The sequence below is a fragment of the Schistocerca piceifrons genome, chromosome 2 (genome assembly GCF_021461385.2).
Source record: "Schistocerca piceifrons isolate TAMUIC-IGC-003096 chromosome 2, iqSchPice1.1, whole genome shotgun sequence".
Lineage (NCBI taxonomy): Eukaryota > Metazoa > Arthropoda > Insecta > Orthoptera > Acrididae > Schistocerca > Schistocerca piceifrons.
In genome coordinates, this window is record NC_060139.1 from 775047936 (window position 1) to 775069995 (window position 22060).

At 45.9% G+C, this 22060-nt stretch overlaps 2 pseudogenes; both read left to right on the forward strand.

Moving 5' to 3' along the window:
- The first annotated feature begins 11937 nt into the window (after positions 1 to 11937).
- On the forward strand, positions 11938 to 12055 carry LOC124778289 (annotated as a pseudogene).
- Positions 12056 to 19880: 7825 nt separating this feature from the next.
- On the forward strand, positions 19881 to 19997 carry LOC124778349 (annotated as a pseudogene).
- The last annotated feature ends 2063 nt before the right edge of the window (positions 19998 to 22060 follow it).

Sequence of the window (22060 nt, forward strand, 5' to 3'; positions counted from 1 at the left end):
GCCGCCGCTGCAGCAGCAGCAGCCGCCGCCGCCGCCGCTTGTTCTCCCGCCGGCGCCGCCCGCATTCGACGCTTCGTTGCAGCCGCCAAGCGCCTCCCAGGGTCACGCGCCGCCGTTCGCTTCCCGTGACCAGCTGTCCTCCGCCATGGAACTCCCGCCCGCTCCGGACCACATGACGTCATCGCGCGTCGGCTACCCCGACGCAATGGAGGTTGATCCTTCGGTCCCTCCTGTCTCTTTACGGGCGCATACACCGCATGTTGACGTGCACCCTGGACTAGTTTTTCAGGCGTTTCCTAGCTCCCCTCGGACCGAATGGCCGGGTGCGGGTGGCACAACCTCGCCTGTTGTTAGGCTCCCCACCTCATCGCATACGTCAACATGTGGTCCTCCCCACGGCGGGCGGAAGCCTTATCACACGACCGTTCGCCGATTTGCGGGGGAGGAATGTGGTGTCACCGCCAGACACCACACTTGCTAGGTGGTAGCTTAAATCGGCCGCGGTCCATTTAGTACATGTCGGACCCGCGTGTCGCCACTGTGTAATCGCAGACCTAGCGCCACCACCAAGGCAGGTCTCGTGATACGAGAGAGCACTCGCCCCAGTTGTACGAGAACCTAACTACCGACCAGATGTACGAAGCCTTTCTCTCTCATTAGCCGAGAGACAGAATAGCCATCAGCTAAGTTAATGGCTACGAACTAGCAAGGCGCCATTAGCCATACAGTGATTGTACTTAAAGTCTTCTGTGTATCGTCAAGATCGATGTACCACAAGGAATGAGTAAAGTTAAGTATTAAACCTGCTCCGTACTTTTCTTCCTAACATTAATTACGTATCCTGTTCCAGTACTTCACGCCCGTCTGCGTTAGTCTAGCTTGCCTTTTCAGCCATCTCAACTTCACGGTGTCGGCCCAGCTACCGACACAACAGTTCTAGGCGCTGCAGTCTGGAACCACGAGACCGCTACGGTCGCAGGTTCGAATCCTGCCTCGGGCATGGATGTGTGTGATGTCCTTAGGTTAGTTAGGTTTAACTCGTTCTAAGTTCTAGGGGACTAATGACCTCAGAAGCTGAGTCTCATAGTGCTCAGAGCCATTTGAACCTGGATGCCAACAAATTATTTGAAATCCAGGAAGCATTACACAATTAATACCATTACCCGATGAAAGAGATTGGGTCAGTCGACAAATTGTTTTCCTTGTATGCCAATGACATCTCGTCCGTTCTGTTCTGTAAATATCGTTCCTATGTTAACGGTTTCCACACTTTACCTTTACACACAATGCCGGAGAACAAAAGTACAACACCCTCACGGACTGTGCTCATGGGCACCTGCACGTGTGCATATTGAGGGGCTGTAGTGCTAGCTATTCATTTGTTACAGTTATCGCTGACCAGATGACACTCAGGAGGCCTGTCTGTGCACCTTCCGGTTTCGCTCTGCAGGCAGTAGCTGTGCTGAGTTTAGAGGTGAACAGTGTATGCAACATCCATTCTGGGCACAACCATGTCCATCCGAAGAGTATATACTTCTTTTGAACAGCTTCAGCCATTTGGACAGGGTCACATTGTGGGCCTGCGGGGAATTTGATGGACAGATGGAGGGATAGTTGCACATCTTGGGCACAATGTATCGGTGGTGTGTTGCTGCTTTCAGACAGTGGTTTGTGGAGCACTCTGACACCTGTAGACCAGTTTCTGGACGTCAGCGTAGTACAGACGAACATCAAGATCGACGCATTGTGCGAGCAAAGGTAGCTGACCTCACATCATCCAGGGACGAATTCGAGACATGTATTGCATCTGCTTAGTCGTCAGAGACCGGTGGGATCGCCTGCTTGCAGCAGGATTAAGATCATTTGTGCCTCTGGCCGCGTCGGCACCACTAAAGATGACTACTCTGGTGACTCTGGTTGACCGGGGAGTGCAATATGATACAATATTGCACTGGCTGTTTTATTCCAAATTACGATGCAATGTTCCTTCGTACATTCCTACACTTCCGAAGGAACACTGCATCGTAATTCGGAATACCACAGGCGGTACAATGTTGCGTTTATCCGCCGACAAATGGAAAGATACTTTCAAGTAAAATGTCTCCCTTGTACGGAAATATACATAATGGATGAACGAGAAGTTCTCAGACACCTAGTTGACGACGTATGGAAGTTTGGGTGTGACCGTGAGTTTTCTCGAATAGCCTAATGGAAAGGCGACCGGTACGATAAGCGGCATTTGCTTTACAACCCAGAGAAACCTCCCGAAAGCGTTGGTCAGAGGTAGGAATTACTTTTAATTTAATTTACGGACAATATTTCCTAGACAAAAAACATGAAAGCCTAGTATATAAGTCGATCAATCGATGACTTGCTGGACCTATATACATCGCACAAAAGAATGAAAGGGTCACTTTTTTGGAAGCCCTTCATTATCATCCCATCCTCCCTGCAAAGCACAAGTTTGAAATTTGGCCCAAAGGTGCCTACAACTTTCCTTTGCAATAGTGCAAAAGCGTGGTGGCCTATGACGTCACCCTCTGGCTCGGCGACGCTACAGACAGCAATGTGTCGACAAACGTGAAAAAAAGCTGGAGATCAGAAGTCCATGCAACGTGCCTCTATCTCTCTTTCCGTCCGTACAGGCATTGAAAGGCCCAGCGGTACCGACCGGCTGCCGTGTCATCCTCAACCCACAGGCGCCACTGGATGCGGATATGGAGGGGCGTGTGGTCAGCACACCACTCTGCGGCCCGTATGTTTACGAGACCGGAGCCGCTTCTTCTCAATTAAGGAGATCCTGAGCTTGCCTCACAAGGGTTGAGTGCACCCCGCTTGCAAACAGCGCTCGGCAGACTGGATGGTCACCCATCCAAGTGCTGGCCAGCCCGACAGCGCTTAACTTCGGTGATCTGACGGGAACCGGTTTTACCACTGCGGCAAGGCCGTTGGCATGCAACGTGTAAGGTGGGTTAATATCACGATGGCACAAAATTTCACCACAATTCTGCCCAACGCCACCGTGGACGTGTCACAAGATGAAGGCCGTCACAGACCCTCTTAACCACATCTCACCCGTTTCTTGAGGCCTCTGCGACGGAGGTCAAGACCATGATGCCCGGCTTTTACAACACACTGTTTCCTTAACTGACCGAAGAAAACATTTCAGATGCACCACCTCTCTGAAACGACACGAAAAGCTTTACGGGAGCACATACAGAGCGTCAATGAAACCACTCCTTCCATTGGGATGTTCATTTACACATATTTCGCGGTCGGAAACAACAATTTACAGTGCGACGTGCAGCATAACGATGTTCTTGACAATGTCTGACACTGCGCTACATTCTGCACGATTCAGCTCTTCTCTAACAACGTCGTGGGGCTATAACTCTATTGAATGTGATCTGACTCCTTAGGACTATAGGGGAACGCAATTTTTGGTCTGTTGTACAGGTTGGAGCCACTAGGGGCCGTTAAAATCCATTCCTCGTAATTTTAGTGCGATCTGTAGAAGCAAAGAGTTTTTAAGCTTTGTCAGCCCTTCTTTTTCGTGCTCTCCTGTAGCGTGATCCCGGGCGAAGGGGACAGCGCAGGGGACGGGAGAGGGCGCGACACTAAAAGGTGCATGAATTAAACACCATAACATCCCTCTAAAACAGCCTAATTCGGCAACACCCTTGCCGCTACTCGCACAACTCTATCGACACCCTGAAGGTGCGTTTACACCTGTGTGGCTTGTGGCCGCTGTAGCTTGCCCCACACGGAAGCTGAGTCGCCCGGTGTTAACACAGGTATGAACGGAATCACTCGCACGTGAATGAGGGAGATACACGAAACCTACACGCGGGCCTCTACTTGCATGAGGGACAAGCTACAGCCGCACGGCGACTAGCCGCAATGCGCAAAGGTGGGTGACGCTACACTAGTCTCTAGCACCTGCTTAGATGCATGCGGAATCTGAGAAGTGTCGAATGGTTTCCTATGTGCAGGATCGTAGCGATCGGTTAAGGGTTGTCTCTGCAGACATACATTTTTAAAGTTCCCAATAAAGGTGCGCAGGATACCAAACTGGGGTTTCAGATACACCCTTTAACATTTTATTCACGCACTTGTCAATGTCACCCACCCACCCCAACCCTCCATGATCATACCACAGGAGAGCGCAGGAAAAGGAGACTGAAAACAGAATAAACACCCTTTGTTGCTTCGAATCATGTTCAAATTTTGTCAAATGGTTTTGAAAGGTCCCAAGTGGATGCAGCCTGTGCACCAAAGCAAAATCTAGGGTCGCACTACAACTCAAAGGGCTCAGATCACGTTCAATGGGGTTTCAGCCCCACGATGTCCTTCGAGAAGGTTTGAATTGTTGTCCGGAGGGTGTCGGCAGCGCGAGAGGTTGTCAGCAAGTACTTTCTGTTGCACATCACGAATGGCAATGCTGAGCGGCTATGTGTCTGAAATTCTTTCCTCAACCACCTGTAAGAAAACCGCGTGATTTCAAAACTGGGAATCGTGGTTTGGATATCCACCGCAGAGGCGTGAAACCGGCCGCTGTGCCCGAGCGGTTCTAGGCGCTTCAGTCCGGAACCGCGCTGCTGCTACGGTCGCAGGTTCGAATCCTGCCTCGGGCATGGATGTGTGTGATGTCCTTAGGTAATTTAGGTTCAAGTAGTTCTAAGTCTAGGGGACCGATGACCTCCGATGTTAAGTCCCATAGGGCTTAGAACCATTTGAACCATTTTAGAGGCGTGAAGAGAAGGAATGAGATGTGATTAATGGGGCGTGCGATGACCCTGCCATGGTATGAGACGTCCACGGTGAGGTTGGGCAGAACTGTCGTGAAATGTAATGTTCACTAACCACTTGACACGCCACATGAACTTCTGAGCTGTGGCCTTCTGTTTCGCATGTGTCGACGGCATGCTGCTTGAAGCGTCGCCCAGCCCGAGGGAAACGTCACTAACACGCTTTTGCATACTTATAGGGAAACTTAGCAGTCACCTTTGAAGAATGTAGACAAATTTCCGCTACCAGTCACAATAAAGGTTATTTATTTGTCACGCGACCGGTTTCGGGCTTGTGCCCATCCTCAGGTGCTTATACATTCAATTTCCGCTACCAGTCACAATAAAGGTTTCCTTGAGACAGAGAAGTTGCTGTCCATGCATTAGCACGGCTTTAGAAAGCATCGCTCCTGCGAAACGCAACTCGCCCTTTTTTCACATGATATCTTGCGAACCATGGATGAAGGGTATCAGACGGATGCCATATTCCTTGACTTCCGGAAAGCGTTTGACTCGGTGCCCCACTGCAGACTCCTAACTAAGGTATGAGCATATGGGATTGGTTCCGAAATATGTGATTGCCTCGAAGACTTGTTAAGTAATAGATCCCAGTACCTTGTCCTCGATGGTGAGTGTTCATCGGAGGTGAGGGTATCATCTGGAGTGCCCCAGGGAAGTGTGGTAGGTCCGCTGTTGTTTTCTATCTACATAAATGATCTTTTGGATAGGGTGGATAGCAATGTGCGGCTGTTTGCTGATGATACTGTGGTATACGGGAAGGTGTCGTCGCTGAGTGACTGTAGGAGGAAACAAGATGACTTGGACAGGATTTGTGATTGGTGTAAAGAATGGCAGCTAACTCTAAATATAGATAAATGTAAATTAATGCAGATGAATAGGAAAAAGAATCTCGTAATGTTTGAATACGCCATTAGTAGTGTAGCGCTTGACACAGTCACGTCGATTAAATATTTGGGCGTAACAATGCAGAGCGATATGAAGTGGGACAAGCATGTAATGGTAGTTGTGGGGAAGGCGGATAGTCGTCTTCGGTTCATTGGTAGAATTTTGGAAGATGTGGTTCATCTGTAAAGGAGACCGCTTATAAAACACTTATACGACCTATTCTTGAGTACTGCTCGAGCGTTTGGGATCCCTATCAGGTCGGATTGAGGGAGGACATAGAAGCAATTTCGAGGCAGGCTGCTAGATTTGTTACTGGTAGGTTTGATCATCACGCGAGTGTTACGGAAATGCTTCAGGAACTCGGGCGGGAGTCTCTAGAGAAAAGGAGGCGTTCTTTTCGTGAATCGCTACTGAGGAAATTTAGAGAACCAGCATTTGAGGCTGACTGCAGTACAGTTTTACTGCCGCCAACTTATATTTCGCGGAAAGACCACAAAGATAAGATAAGACACATTAGGGCTCGTACAGAGGCATATAGACAGTCATTTTTCCCTCGTTCTGTTTGGGGGTGGAACATTGAGAGAAGATGCTAGTTGTGATACGAGGTACCCTCCGCCACGCACCGTATGGTGGATTGCGGAGTATGTATGTAAATGTAGATGTAGAAAGGTTATTTATTTGTCACATGACCGGTTTCGGGCTTATGCCCATCCTCAGGTCTATAGATTCATCTCAGGTGTATATACATTCAGGTGTTTATACATTCATGTATAAACGCCGGTCGGTGTGGCCATGCGGTTCTAGGCGCTTCAGTCTGGAACCGCGCGACCGCTACGGTCGCAGGTTCGAATCCTGCCTCGGGCATGGATGTGTGTGATGTCCTTAGGTTAGTTACGTTTAAGTAGTTCTAAGTTCTAGGGGACTGATGACCACAGGTGTTAAGTCCCTTAGTGCTCAGAGCCATTTGAACCATTTTTGTATAAACACCTGAGGATGGGCACAAGCCCAAAACCAGTCGTGTGACAGTTAAATGACCTTTATTGTGACTGGTAGCGGAAATTTTTCTACACCCTGTAAAGGAACAGTCACCGAGTTCAACAGCATCCACTATGAATAAAATTCAATCACCTCTGAGCCAAACTTCAAACTTTCGAACTTCTGAGTTGCAGTGGGCGTAAATGAAGGGGTTTCGAAAAATGTAACCCTTTCATTCTTTGCGCTGTGTAATGTACCTAAGACCAATTGTGAGGTAAGGTATGTGAAAGATATTACTTTCAAAAAAAAGTCTACGTATTTGGAACCGAGAGAAGAAGCAATATCCTCGTGTTGGCTTATTTCCATCGTGTTGACGGTATGGGTGAGGCAATAGGGAAAGGTGCCCGACGGAAGTGATAAATGACGGACGACTTGACTTCGAGTGTAAAAGCGTGTAGGCAACAAACAACAAGCGGCGGTGGTAGGTGTCCTTCGGTGTCGGCTTGAGGGTGGGTGCGCTATGAAAAGGCAGTGGGCTCTACAGGGGGACACGGAGTGTTTAGTTGTTGTGGCCTCCCAGGAAGGCCGCCACAATGGAGAGAGTTTGCCAAGGCGGGCGTGCCCCGTCCCTGCCACAGTTCAAGGAGGGCCGCGTCGTTTCTCACGAGTGCGCATGCGGGCGGCTGGCGTGCGTCTTGAGATCTGCAGTGTACGCTATCCGCCACTCCATTCTCCACAGCGATCCACCATCGAACGCGTATAAAAATTTGGGAAACTCTGTAAACAAAAAATACGGTAAAAGGAATATGAACAAGCACCTAACAGGATGTAGCTGACCACCTCCCGCATCCGAAATCGCTTCAGTCCTTCTGTGGATCGATAAATATAAATCCTTATGGGCAATGTCAGCGGAACTGAGAAACAGCTAAAACTGAACAAGGCTTCATCGGAATTCTTGTCGGACTACGTATAGAATTTGCACCTGAGTTAGCTCCCATTTGATGCACAATACACCGTAGATTCCTCGAACAAAAAACTATGCCTGGTGACTGGAAGAAAACACACCAGTGTACAACAGTGGTGAACCACAAAACTACTTTTCTATCTCTCTGACGTCCATCTGTCTTAGGAACTGAGCTCAAATATAAAATATAATAAGCTAACAGGAAAGACTCCTTCGTGCCTAACGGCATGGATTCCGAAAATATCAGTCACGCGAAACCCAACTTGCACTTTTCTCATTGGACGTCCTGAAAGCCGCAGATCAGAGCACTCAGGTGGACGGAGTATTTCTTCTGGAAAGCACTTGAGCAGTACAACACGAACGATTAAAAGGAAAAATACGACTGTATGGGGTACCAAACAAAATTTGTGACTTGATTGACGACTTTGTAGAAGAGAGGACGCAACATGTTACCTTGGATGGAAGTCATCGACAGAAGTATAGGTTTTTTTATAAATGAGTTACACAAAAGTAACCTTTAATTATGAAAAGGGTGAATAAATTACAGAAATGTCTGATACAGAACTAATGCAGTATATCCTCAAGTTTTACTCTCACCTAACACTGGTTCTTCCTGGCGTTCCTGACAGGTGGCATGCGTGAATGCGTTATTCCAATAGTCATCATGGAGTCATATAACGGCACAGAGAGAACGTAGTATTGTTTATGGCCCATGAATCCAAAATCGCTACAACAGTTCAGAGACAATTCATGACTATACAGGGTGATTCAAAAAGAATACCACAACTTTAGGAATTTAAAACTCTGCAACGACAAAAGGCAGAGCTAAGCACTATCTGTCGGCGAATTAAGGGAGCTATAAAGTTTCATTTAGTTGTACATTTGTTCGCTTGAGGCGCTGTTGACTAGGCGTCTGCGTCAGCGGATGCTAAGATGGCGACCGCTCAACAGAAAACTTTTTGTGTTATTGAGTACGGCAGAAGTGAATCGACGACAGTTGTTCAGCGTGCATTTTGAACGAAGTATGGTGTTAAACCTCCTGATAGGTGGTGTATTAAACGTTGGTATAAACAGTTTACAGAGAATGGGTGTTTGTGCAAAGGGAAAAGTTCTGGACGGCCGAGAACGAGTGATGAAAATGTAGCACGCATCCAGCAAGCATTTGTTCGCAGCCCAGGAAAATCGACTCGCAGAGCTAGCAGAGAGCTGCAAATTCCACAATCAACTGTATGGAGAGTCCTACGAAAAAGGTTAGTTATGAAACATTATCGTCTGAAATTGGTTCAAGCACTGTCTGCAGCTGATAAGATTAAAAGAATCGATTTCTGTGATTTTATCCATGCTCAAATGGAAACAGATGAATCTTTCGTTTCAAAGATTGTGTTTAGTGATGAAGCAACTTTCCACACTAACGGGAAAGTCAACCGTCACAATGTCTGTATATGGGGCACTGAGAATCCGCGGGAAACAACTCAGTATGAACGTGACTCGCCTAAGGTGAACGTTTTCTGTGCCATTTCACCCAATAAAGTTTTTGATCCCTTTTTCTTCAAAGGTTCTACTGTAACTGGACTACAGTATCTGGAGATGTTAGAGAATTGGCTGTTCCCTCAACTTGAACAAGAAGCACAACAATTCATATTTCAGCAGGATGGAGCGCCACCACATTGGCACTTATCTGTCTGTAACTACCTGAACGTCAACTACCTGAGGCGATGGATCGGCCGCCAGGCAGCCCGTGACAGAGCATTTCATCACTGGCCTCCAAGAAGCCCTGATCTTACCCCCTGCGATTTTTTCTTATGGGGGTATGTTAAGGATATGGTGTTTCGGCCACCTCTCCCAGCCACCATTGATGATTTGAAACGAGAAATAGCAGCAGCTATCCAAACTGTAACGCCTGATATGCTACAGAGAGTGTGGAACGAGTTGGAGTATCGGGTTGATATTGCTCGTGTGTCTGGAGGGGGCCATATTGAACATCTCTGAACTTGTTTTTGAGTGAAAAAAAACCTTTTTAAATACTCTTTGTAATGATGTATAACAGAAGGTTATATTATGTTTCTTTCATTAAATACACATTTTTAAAGTTGTGGTATTCTTTTTGAATCACCCTGTATATCGCAAGCCATCACCTCAAAGACGAAAGACAGACTGTTACTAACTCAAGGAGGCATGTTCCGTCTATGCAACTAAATGAAAGGCAGTTTGTTTATTGTCATGCGCGTTTCGCTACTTTTATTTGTGAAGCATCTTCGGAAGCCTGTCTTACAAGTTTCTTTTTATACAAATAATAAGTGTACTACACAGTAGTTACAGTATTTTAATAATTTAGACTGGAAATCGTAAGTAACACCGAACGATAATTTCACTTCACGAAATTTGTGCTACATAATTTGATTATAAACTGAAAAACATGACAAAATATAACATAGTAACATATTGTAACTACTACACAATTCATCTATTATACATACACACACACACACAGACACACACACACACACATATATATATATATATATATATATATATATACAGTAGTTACTATGTATATAAAGAAACAGGTATGACAGGTCACTGAAGATGCTTCACAAATAAAAGAAGCGGAACGCGTATGGCAATAGACAAACTGCCTTTCAGTTAGTTGCATAGATGTAACATACCTCCACGAATTTTGAATCAACTAAGGAACAACGGAAAACAGAAAAAATGACTATGTTACTAATTAGTACAATCGTTTCACAGAAATTGGCTGTGTGCCGCACATGACCTCGGGTCACGGCTGGCCAGCAGGCTCTGCCGCAGCGATTTAACAAGTCCTGCAGTCTTACCTACACATGCATGAACATTATCTAATGTCTCATTTACAAGAGGATATGGGGACAATTTATTTTCCACGACATTATAATCGTGAAGTTGCGTATCTCCATAGGAATATGCCGACTAATATTGGACATGGAGGAACAGTATCCCGGCCACACGAACACCTGATTTAGCCCCAATGGACTTCTGTGCACGATGTTACGTAAAGACAGAGTGTTTGTTCCTCCGCTTCCGGGAAACGTCAGCGAGCTGCGACAACGGAGAACACAAGCAGTTCCCATCATATATTAAGACTTGCTTCATAGGATTAGGCAGGAAACTGATTACAGATGGGACATTTGTCGTGTTACAGAAGGCGCATTGAACGTTCGTAAATAAAACTTGAAAATATAGTGCATGCACAGCTGTATCAAACATTTCTGCAAGTTCTTAACCTTTTCCGTAATTTAAGGTTACTTTTGTACAACTGATTTACAAACATCCTGTACGTGTAACTTGAGGTGTGCCCCTGGGAAGTACCTTGGGACCCTTTCTCCTCCCGTTCGATATTATCGTAGTAGACGTTAATGGGAAACCTGAAAATTTCGCTGAAGGTGTTTTTATCTATAATGACTTAGTAGCTGTGAAAATCTGCAGAAATATCCAGTCAGATCTGGATAAGATTTCAAAGTGGTGCAAAGATTGGAAAGTTGTTTTGGATGTATAGAAATGTAAAATTTTGTTCTTCACCAAACGAAAACACGTAGTATCCTATGACCAAAATATCAGCGCCTTACAACTGGAATCAGTCAACTCATGCAGATACTTAGGTGTAACAGTTTGTAGGAGTATATAATGGAACGATCACGTAGTCTCATTCATAGGTAAACCGGCTGGCAGACTCCTGTTCATTGTCAGGGTACTGGGAAAACGCAGTCAATCTACAAAGGAGACCGCTTACACAACTCTCGTGTGATCCGTCCTACAATATCTTTGACGTGTACGGGAGCGGTAGCAAACAGGACTAATAGGGGGTATTCAACGTACACACGAATGCTCACAGGAGAGAGCGTTAGGTGAATGCTAGAAACTTCAACTGGAAGTCTCTTGGAGATAGACGGAAATTCCAACGCGAAAGCCAACTTACAAAATTTCAAGAACTAATATTAATGAAGGAATACATTCGCGAATGGAATGCGAGGAAGCGCTGATATGTGGTACCGTGCTAACTATCCTGTGCATATCAAACACGCAATAAAGCCGGATACAAGCGTGATATGAACAGCTATCGATGTTGCAGAGGTGGGTGACGATGGTTTCATATTAGAATGTGTTATCACATAGGATTCTAACTGTACTTTCCAGCCTGTATGCACCTATGCTACTACGTATCTGGCAGCTGTAGTGAACTGAGCTGATACTGGGGCGTGTCGGTTTGGCAATGGCTAAGCGAGGGAGTTGTGAAGGAAGGTCATAATTCAGGTCAGCAGTCAGAAAACAATCAACGGCCTTGCCGCAGTGGTAACACCGGTTCCCGTCAGATCACCGAAGTTAATCGCTGTCGGGCTGGGCTAGCACTTGGATGAGTGACCATCCGGTCTACCGAGAGCTGTTGGCAAGTGGGCTGCACTCAGCCCTTGTGAGGCAAACTGAGGAGCTACTTGATTGAGAAGTAGCGGCTCCGGTCTCGGAAACTGACATACGGCCGGGAGAGCGGTGTGCTGACTACATGCCCCTCCACATCCGCATCCAGTGACGCCTGTGGGCTGAGGATGACACGGCAGCCAGTCGGTACCTTTGGGCCTTCATGGCCTGTGCGGGAGGAGAGGAGTCAGAAAGCAGGATAGGAGCTTCACGAGAAAACGATATTCGCGTACTTGCGGGAGGCGAATTAAGGAAAGAACAGAAAATCTGTCGGATGAGGCTTTGAAACCGACCCGGCAAGGAGGAACTGACAAGCTACGAGCCACACCTCCGCTAAAAATGAGAAAGCAACACAGAAAGATGTAAACATTCTTGCTGAAAGTGAGAAATAAATAAGGGAAGAGATGACAGTGAAGATTAACACGAGGGCGTACTGAAAAGCATTGCCTCCAAATCTTTCATGACTGAACTCTGAAAGCTTTTTTTAAAAAAAAAAAAAACTGTATTGATATTCTACATCCTCAGTCTTCGTATCTGGTTATTTATTTGTCGACAAAGTCACCCTGGCGACGAACACATATTTACCAGCGAGAGATCAGTCTTTTGATATCGTCACTGTAGAATGTTTGACTTTGTTGATATAGTAACAACCTTATCTCTTCTTGCACCGCTTCAACGCTCTGAAGTTCTCCAAGGTGTTCTTTATGTTTTGGAAATAGCTGAAAACCGTATGGGGCCAAGACGGGAAGGTATGGGGGATGATCGATAACAGTGAACCCAAGGCGTTGGACTGTTGCATATGTCACAGCGCTCGTGTGTGGTCGCGCTGAAGGAGACTGTGCGCCGTGTGTGGACGAACTCCTCAAATTCGAAATACGATTACATCATTCTGTTTCTCACTCACCGACATTATTACATTCACTCCACCGTGTCACGGAATGTAGAATGGAAACTTAGTTGCATTCCATGCGCCAAAATTTGGTACGCTTGCGCTAAGTCTGCCATGTTGAAACCAAGTAAACAAAGGCCAAAGTTTTGTTTATTTCATTGATTGTGTATTTTAGATGTTGGACATGCCCACAAGTAAACAGTTATCTGATGTACTGTTTAAGTTAGGAATATATAATGAGTAGTAGTAAGAGAAAAAACACACACACAGAAAAACCACGATCGTTGCCCACGAAAAGGCTGATAGCAACACATGAGAAAAATGGGTTTTCTGATTTTCGTGATGTAAACAATAAAGGCTCATAAAACAGTTAAAAAAAATACGAAGTGTAAATGATACGAAGCTGCATCAACTCCTGGAGTTAGGGTTTCGTCAGAGGTTCTTCTTTTCCTCTGAAAAATTTAAAACGACTTATTTTGCACATGTGCGTTTTCTTCACTATTGTATATACCTCTCATTCGATGCTGAAGAAACTAAATGGTGCACAAAATTAATTTCTTTCGTATCGTATAATTTCATATCGCAGCTCGATGATGAAATGTCTATTTTTTCGATACTGACCATAGTTACTGTGATTCTTGATTTCCTAGTACCCTGCACCAAAAAATTTGAAGAGTTTTCAAGAAAAAATGTCTAGATTCTTTATGTTTGGTTCACTTTAGGCATACGTTGCTGTGTACACTAAATGTGGCTAACACATAGCAAGCGTTTTTTTAAAATCGGAAGAAAAGCCCCATCTCACTACAATATTGAGAAAATAGAATATTTTTATTTTAGCGTGCTACCTGACGGCGTCACGTAAAAGCAGCCTGCAGCTCAGTCTTGAACACTTCGTCCAAGTAGACGCACGTTTCTAATGACATACGACAATTTATGCTGGACCGGGTCTCGAACTCGGATTTGCCGCTTATCGCGAGAGGTCGCCTTAACCACTTCGGCTATCTGTGCACGCCAGTTTATTTCTAATTAATGTCGAAGGCCGTAAATCGTCATTAACGATTGTTCATCCAGACATGCAAGTAAATAATGCCTACGGTATGCGTTACTTTCAGGCTGAAAACATGAATGAAAATTCCAGCACTCATATAAATACTGAAAATCTTGCAGAGTGTCCCATTAACAACTCATTCTGTTGGAAGTCAAGTAGATTTAACAGCTCAAAATTCCCAGAAAAGAAAAAATTAAGAAGTAAAGTAAATTTGCTGCAAGGGAAAAGTAGTTTCATTATCATCAGATGCTAAAAACAGGGGCTGTTCGCCACGTGCATATGTTAAGAGTAATGAATTTAAAAGCCTATGCTTTCAACTAAAGATTTATCACAACTTCTTTCATTAGCGTTTCCTTGCATAATGTTTTTTCTTTTAATAGGTTACGTTAAAATATGCATTTCGAGCTTTGCGCTGTGGTCTTCCACTGGAATTCTAAGTACCAGGAGCACTACATTAGCAGCGCAAGGAGCTATATCTTGATGTAGGCATTGGTGACGAAGACTTACAGTAGCTTATACGTTGCTATCAAGAATTGGAGGCCTCTTGGGATCTGGTTTTATGTGATATGTGTTCCGAGGATGCATATGGTTTGGATATTCTTCCTCTCCGCAAACACGTAGCTTGAGCCGATAGAGGTATTTGTTGAATTCCAGTGAATAAATTTCCGCCGTGCTACAATTTTCGTGAAGCTCCTTGATGTTTGTACCTTACTGTACCACGGTACTCGTGGAATCGTGGGATGAACTAGTGCGTAGTGACTCCCTTTGTCTTTAGATGTCCGCGACTTACTATACGATGGTACTCCTGGAATCGTAGGATGAACTAGTGCGTACTGACCGCCTTTGATGACGTCCGCGACCTTTCCTCTTGCCAATCCGAGACAAGTGCTTTCTGAGCATGGGTATCATATCTGTGAGAGGGAGCTTATCATATTTAATGGCTCCATTCAAAGATGCGTGCTTTGCCAGGACATCTACTTTGTCATTCCGGGGTGTCCCAAAGTGGCCTTTCATCCACACTATCACGATGTCGCGACAGCTCGTCTGCACTCGAAACACAACGTCTTCAGTTGCTGTTACTATGGGACTGGTATAACTATTATGATGGTTTCTAATCAGTTGTAGGGCTCACATACTTTCAGAAGCAATGACTATTGTGTCTGCTGTGGACGTCTGTGTGAACAGGAGGGCTTCCAAAAAGGCAATCAGCTCGGCTGTCATAATAGTGGAGTATGGGTCCAGTTTGTATAGGCCTTGTTGTTTGCTTCGGGGTACTCAATAAGCGCTACCAGTGCCTTCACTAGAGTTAGACCCATCTGCATACACCACGCACGCATTGTGATAGTGAGGCAGAAATTCCATCGCCGTTGCGTTAGTTCAGTCCTGGTTTTGACAAGTTTAACTGCTCCTGACAGCAATCTGCAGAATCGACGTTTCGTATGGCCTGTTGTAGTGCGGTAGAAGAGGAATTTTCCACACCTGTTGCCTTAATGCTTATATCTCTCTGTATTCAGCCGCGACAGTTGGAAGCTCCTTATTTATCCACACAGCAGCACGTTAATTCCCGAATTTTTTCGTCAAGGGGCTCTTATTCATTGAAATACCGTCGCAGGAGGAATTTCTTGCAGAGGAATATTCGTCGCAGTTTTAAATGTGGTTCATTCGCTTCAACGAGTAGTGCGTTTGTTGGGTGGACATGAACGTCCCACTAATTATATACAAAACTTTGTACTGCTTTGTGTCGACTCTTTGGTGCATGCCTTCTTATGCTGGTCCGTAACATAGGTGTCCATAATCAAAGTGGGGACTGGCACGAAGACAAAACTGTCCGCCGATCACAGCCCCATAATATTCTAGTCGTAGCTCTGATGAGACTGCAGGCTTTCTCACATTTGGTAATGGTACGACGGATTTGAGGAATCCGTCTTAGGTTATCACTTTGCATTGTTTGGGGAATTGGAATCCTATGGTGACTAAAGATCTTAAGAGTGGACTTGCTGTCAGAGATTTCGAAGCCACTTTCTGTACAACACTCAGACAGAGGTCAGTTGCAAGCGCAGTGTGCATATTGAGATGACATGACTAAAGGGTACTGGCTTCGGAATACACGCACACATCTTCTACCTGTAATATTTGGATGTCACTGACAAAGAGGTCCTGAAAGTCTGCAGAATAGAGATCGAGTGATAAGGGAGCCAAGACTGATCCCTGCGGAAGTCCACTGCTAGTTTCTCTGGGTCCCAGTGTAGTTCCGTGTCGCAGAGTGACTGTTTTCCTATTGCTCTTAAAGCTTACAACGTTATGCACGAGTGGGTTTTTTCCCAGTTTTCTCCCTGAGATTGACTGGACGACTTTGTCATATGCTTTAGTCAAGTCTGTGAATGCAGCTATCATATAATTATTACGAGAGAAATTTAGTTGTATGTCAGTAACTAACCGTAACAGGATTTCAGTTGTTTCTTTTCCTTTTCAAAATCCAAGGTGTTTTCTCGGTAGTAGTTTCTTGTTTTTACACCACCGTCCTCAGCGCCGCTTAATAATCCTTTCCATTACATTCGCCGCACACAAAAGTAGGGTGATAGGCGGATATGAGTCGAATTTATCACATCTGTTTCCCGATTTGTGGATAGGAACGACGAGACACGTTTTTAGCGAGCCGATTTTGATCTTTAGTGTCCACCCACGTACGTAAATTTTGAGCAGGAGCAGTTTCCCTTCGTGCAGGATGTGTCGTAGCATCGGGTAATCAATATAATACCGGCCAGATGCAGTACCCTTTCCTTGGGAAGTGCAATCTGGAGTTCTTCCAGGAAGAGGTTTATGTGATGCCACTGTTATCCTCTTCATTTTCTGCTTCCTTGCCCAGTACGTCAGGTGGAGCTAGCATACACAAAAAGATTCTAAAAGTTCGTCGGACGGTGGAGGTGTGTTCTAATCCATTGTCAGACCGATTTAAGTTTTCCGTATTCCATTCCAGATCCTGGTTAATGGAGTTTCTTTGCAGACTGCAGTGCAGAAATCGTGCCACAATTTCCTTTTTTGTGTTTGAATGTTTTCTTAACTGTAGCTTGTTCTTTTTAAGGACAAGAAAGTTTGTATCGTTAGAGAGATTTATGTATTGTGCTAACGCGTCCGTCCGTTCCCTGAGGATTGTGTCACATTCTGAATCCCACCAACAGGGCGATGGCCTATTAGCAGTTCGCTTATGTCCTTTTTCAGGTATTGAGCCTTCTGTTGCTTCATTGATAAGCGATACCAAGATCTAACAGTCTTTTTTCTGGATTCCCAGTTTCGATAATCGGTTCAAGTTTGGCTTCCAGTAGTGTTCCGTATAGGTTCCAATTGACTTTCGTTGTGTTCCATTTCCTGTTGACTGCGTCCGACAGCCTCCCTAGGTTGTGCGTTTATTACAATCTGAATTGGCAAGGTATCCGAACCTAAAGTATCCAGTATCACTTCCCATATTGTTACGGTAGACAGTGCAGGGGATGTTACGCTCAAGTCCACAGCCGTCCGGTCTTCATTTGGTCGGACTTTTCGTGTGGTTGAGCCATCATTTAGTACTATAAGGTTTTCCGAATCTAGTACATCCACTAGCATTTTTCCCATTGCGTTGGCACTCCTGCAGTCTTACATGCTGACCGTCAAAACCACCTAGTAGTAGAAGGTGTTTTCCGTAGGACGCGATGATTGTTCCTCACTGTTGTTTGGAAAACCTATATTTGGTGCTTATATGCTGAGGTCAAATTCAGATTGAGGTCCTTGATCCACAGACGGATACCGACCATTTGCAATGGGCCACGCTGAGGGCCAGTATTGACGACGGAAAAGTGGATATCTTGTTTTACCATCAACTGTGTATCGCCGTAGCCATCATCTCTATCTTCTCTGACAGAGAAGCCCGAGAATGCTAACTGTTCGTTCGCTTCTAACCATGTTTCGGTGTTGGCACAATCGTCTACTTGACTTTCGAGCAGAAAATGCTTTGCTTGCCTGGAGCGATTTTACTTTCCATTGGATGAGTTTATAAGCCATTTTGGGATGTAAGGAGTGGGGCAATTCTGGTTGGTGCAATTAGTCCCAAGCCACCACGTTTTGGCTAGGTCTATGTTCTACAGAAATTACGCGTTGCTGGTGGGACAGCTGGGCATGCTGTATTAGAGGAGGGGGTGGTGGTACCGGCGGTGGATCCACTGTCCACGACGTCTCCGGCACTATCCTCATGTCATGGGGTGGTTGCTGGGGATCGTAGGTTGCGGTGCTGATAACTTTCATTGTGCCGCTGTTGAGCCACGAAGGGTGGGAATTCTGTACCATGTCTTCTAATGTTTTGTTTGGAGGGGGGGGAGGAGGAGAAGTAACTGCATTTGCATAAAGTACGTTTTCAGACACAGCTGCTACTTCTGGAAAGGTACAATTGTTGACAGACATAATTTTGTTAATTTACTTGTGTTTAAGGTACATGTGACAGGTTCGAGGTAGGGTACTGTAACCACCGGTACAATGAATACAGGTTGGTTGGTTGACTGGCTCTGCGCAGTAGGCTCATCTTGTATTACTTCTGCACCGTTTGCTCTTATGTCCATATCGTAAACAATTATAGCATTGTAAGACGGAAGATACATACACATCCACTGGACAACGAACATCATAAATGTAAACAAACTACTGGAGCCGCTGTGATCTAAATGTCACAATACAAACTGGAGACGGCTCTGTTACCTTTTCCCCGTTCAGAATTACAATTTTACTAAATCTCCTGATGGTAATACCTTCGCAGCAAGAAGTTATTTCCGTTAGTAATTAATCCTCCGTAATGGAGGTTTCAACATTATTGATGATGCCTTGTTTAGTAGTGAAGAACTTTGGAATGTAAGCCTAAATATTTGCTTTGTCTAAGAAAAAGATTTGAACTAAGGCGTTGGCAGTTAATCCTGATACAGTCTCAAATCTGACTCGGTTTCTCCCTGCTGCCGTAGTATTAGTGACTCGTAGTTCTGCCTAATGAGTTTGCGTAGCGCCATAGGATGGAGCCTGCCTCTGTTTCTGTCCCTGCTTTCAAAAAATAAGATGAAAGGCTCTTTGTCCGTAGTTGGTATAAATGAGCAGTGCTACTTGCATGCTGGTGGCGTCGGCATGTAAATTAGTACTTTTCCCACTTCGTCTCGATGGTCGCCGTCTTCTTCCTCCTCCGTGCGGTCTGCGAGGGCTGCAGTTCTCTTGCTGTAGTTGCATCGAGATGTGGAACATATTGGAGTGTGTTTGCGTTATGTGACGGGATGATTGCTTCGCTAATCACTTCACTGACACATGCACGAACTGCTTCAGTATCCATTTCGACACTGTGTGGCAGGTTTCGTGAAGTTTGTGGAGCAGGAGAGCAGCAAATGCCACCGACATTGTGATGACCGCAGCGTAACTAAATTTTTAGTGATTCGGCAGAGGTTATGGAAGTAGAACAAATACTGGAACGAACGACCACTGTAAATGCTGCGCGAGCACTAGCCGGGCAGGAAGCGTATGTACACCGTAACGGGCCGACGTCGTCTCCTCCGCTTCCCAGAGCGAACTGAGTTCCTGAAGATGTACGCAGTTTTGCATGATAATTGGTGGTCGTTTCCTGTGTAGAATATTTAAAGATTATGCATGGCTTGCCTTCAAGTATAACACGAACAAAAACTTGATATTATTAATTACTACTTCCGCCTAAACTAAAGATTTTCGCTGGCAGATGATTGTCAGTCGTCGAAACAATGTATGCAATCTGAAACTGCCAAGTCGAATGGGCAATCGCACACATGTTATCTATATTACCAGGTGCAGCCGCTTTGTCTATTATGCAATACCTTTAACCGTAAGATGGGCAACGGCCTTGCCACAGTGGATACACCGGTTCCCGTGAGATCACCGAAGTTAATCGCTGTCGGGCGTGGCCGGTACTTGGATGGGTGACCATCCAGTCGCCATGCGCTGTTGCCATTTTTCGGGGTGCAATCAGCCTCGTGATGCCAATTGAGGAGCGACTCGATCGAATAGTAGCGACTCCGGTCAAAGAAAACCATCATAACTCGCATTCTCGCTCGCCGCGCCAACATGTCTGGACGCCAGAAGGGAAGACGAGGAGAACAAGTTGCCGCAATCGTTAGCCTCCTGGGCCAAGCGCTTGGACTGGACAGCAAGCAGAAGAGGAAGAAACCTTTACAGTGCTTCCGCTGTCAGAAGTTGGGGCACTTCGCCGCGGACTGCATAGGAGCACTCGCGTGTTTGAAGTGTGCAAAGCCGCACCTCACTCGCGACTGTACGAAGCCCAGGGAAGCCGCTGCTACATGTTGTAATTGCGGCGATTCCCATGCCGCCAACCACCGTGGCTGCAGTTATCTCAAGTGCCGTGGCCGCGGGAAGGAGCGGGACACACATCGATGGCGAACCACTGCGCAAGAAGGGGTGACAAGGAATCAAGAAGCGGTAAATTCTCTGCCCGCGCATCATGCCACTGGCACTTCTGCCGGTGCTGGTACGAGTGGAGGGCTGTGCTGCTGCAATCCCAATAGCATTCACAACAGCATTCACAAGATCGACGATGCTGGCCAACGCAGTTGCTGCTCTCAAATCTTGCATGGCATGTGAGAGGGCCGCACTTCGGGCCGAGGTGGACGACGTACGCCTCCAGCTCGCGCAGCTTCGCGAGTTGCTGGCCTGTAAGTCGCGCAAGGGGCGAGAAGTTACGACTGCCACCATCGTCACGCAGACGGACGCTCTCCCGGCTCCTGTGGTAACGCAGGGTGCTGTGGAGGTGCCCATGGAGGTGGCAAATGAGATGTCTGCCCCCTCCTCGAAGGAGGAAGGCCAGCGGAAACAAGATTCCGAACCAGCTCCACCAGCAATACGAGATGCCGTGACCAAGGGCGTCGAAATGCCCGCCCGCCCTTCCGAGGACAAGGCGGGACTGCCGCTGCTGGGAGATGAAGTCACAACTGCTGCGCCCATCCAAGAACAGGACACAGAAGAGGTAGTCCACACGCCGCCAGCAGAGACAGAACTGCTGAAGATGGTCGCAAAATCATTGCGTGACAAGACGTTTGCGCATCTCAACACCCCGTACCCTTTTACCGCCTCCTAAACCACCCCTACCTCATAAGCCTTATGATTTCGGCTGGGCAATTGCAAATCTGACCGCCGTCATTCCTAAGAGGGACTTGGACCTTATAAACCGCTTCCCTGTTTTTACCGATCATGACTGGCAGCGTATAATCGCTGCTATTCCGAGAGTTAAGCAGAAGAAGAACAAACATTCCTCTTCCTCTCGCCGCTAGTTTCCTAGCACCAATTGTATTTTATCCTGTCGAGCTCAGACAAGTTTTAGCAAACCCTTTTTAATCCCAGCAAATTTTACCTTTATCTTTGTGGAGTAAATGTCAACTGACAACAGACTCCGATATTGTAGACCACCTCAGGGGAGGTTGTCCATATTAGAGAGCTGCATGGATGCACCATCATAACGACCGGGAGTGCGGTGTGCTGACCACACGCCACTCCTATCCGCATCCTCACCTGAGGATGATACGGCGGTTGGATGGTCCCGATGGGCCGCTTGCGGCCTGAAGACGGAGTGCTTTTTTTTAACCGTAAGATAAATGATATTAGTTTTAAATGTCGAAACTGCAACTCCATGAAAAAGTTTAGCATTAAAACTCCAGTTGTACGTGGAAACAGTGACCTAGAAAAAACACTGATAGTAATACAGTCAAGTTTGTGAAAATTGAAACACCAGAGGATACTGTGACAAACGAAATTGGAGCCAAGCATTACAGTACATGTCAATACACAAATTGCAATTGCAGAACGGTCCATGCTTTCTCACCTGAGGAGTTCAGTATAGCGTGAAATAAGCCACCACACAGTGCAATCAGAGTCTCTGTTAATCGTGGCACGGAATCAGACTGGGCCTGGATTTGTTCCTGGGAAGTCTTTCTACACGAATTATGCATCCGAGTCCACAAGCATCAAAAGTGGTTGCTAGAGGACATACTATGGCGATTTTT